This window comes from Bos indicus, chromosome 8, assembly GCF_029378745.1.
Source record: "Bos indicus isolate NIAB-ARS_2022 breed Sahiwal x Tharparkar chromosome 8, NIAB-ARS_B.indTharparkar_mat_pri_1.0, whole genome shotgun sequence".
NCBI lineage: Eukaryota > Metazoa > Chordata > Mammalia > Artiodactyla > Bovidae > Bos > Bos indicus.
Genome location: NC_091767.1, coordinates 74,685,818 through 74,687,035, shown reverse-complemented (window position 1 = coordinate 74,687,035; position 1,218 = coordinate 74,685,818).

Below are 1,218 nucleotides of genomic sequence, written 5' to 3'. Positions count from 1 at the left end.
TATTTACTTCAAGGCATCTTTAGTGCTCTCTCCTTTTCTCCCTTGTCTCTGAGGAGGGATGTAAAAGGTATTGTATCCCTTTGTTCAAGGCTCCAATTCTAGGAAGTTTCTGATCTGCCTGGTTTACAAAAAATGTGTACATCACCCTCTCCCTCCACAGGCATTTGTTTTTCTTGTAGAAAGGATTCTTATGGAGAGATTCTCATAGTGGTTTACAACCTCTTTCAGATTATGAATCATGAGCCACAGGTAATAGACCAAAGATGGCCATATAAGAAATGCCAGTTTCGAATGGAGAAGCACCTTGTGCTTGAACAGGTTTACTTCTATGTGCAGGTTTCTCAAAACTTGTCTTTCTGTGGGATTTCCTTTTACACTCATGTATCTATGTTTTCTTGCTGTCTTGTCTTGTTTTTCTTCACTCCTGAATTTTCACTAGTGAATTTCATTCATGAGGGTGTTCTGTTTTCTTCCAGAGACCTCCACTGTGGCACCTCCCCCAGCCCATCCTCCCTCATGGACAGTGTCCAAAATGTTATATATTTTTGGACCCCACTTTCCCCCTTTCCTTCTGTGCTGTTTCCTTAGTGTATTCTTTTTAAGTCTGGCTAAATATGAAAACTCTTCCCAGAAGAGTGATGGCATGTGGAGCATAGTTGCTCCCCCATAGCACATACCCACAGCATGAGACTGAGCTCTCCCATCACACCTGCAGACTTATGAATGTGAGAATAAATGCTTCTTGTTGCATGCCTCTCTGTTTTGGGTCAATCTGTTAAGCAGCATATATGGGCAATATTTAACTGTTACATTACTTTCTAGCAAATGTATTTTCATTTAAACTGGAGTATTCTGGAGTTCATGCCTTAATCTTTGTGCATATTTCATAGAGTCTCTTGCAGGGTAGGGGCTTCCCTGGTGGCTCAGATGGTAAAGAATCTGCCTGCAGATTCTGCGGGAGACCTGGGTTCTATCCCTGGGTTGAGAACATCCCTTGGAAAAAGGAACAGCTGCCCACTCCAGTATTCTGGCCTGGAGAATCCCATGGACAGGGGAGCCTGGCAGGCTACAGTCCATGGGGTCGTAAAGAGTTGGACACGACTGAGTGACTTTCACTTTTGGGCTTCTCTGGTGACTCAGCTGGTAAACAATCCGCCCGCAATGCAGGAGACCTGGGTTCGATTCCTAGATTGGGAAGATCCCCTGGAGAAGGGAACA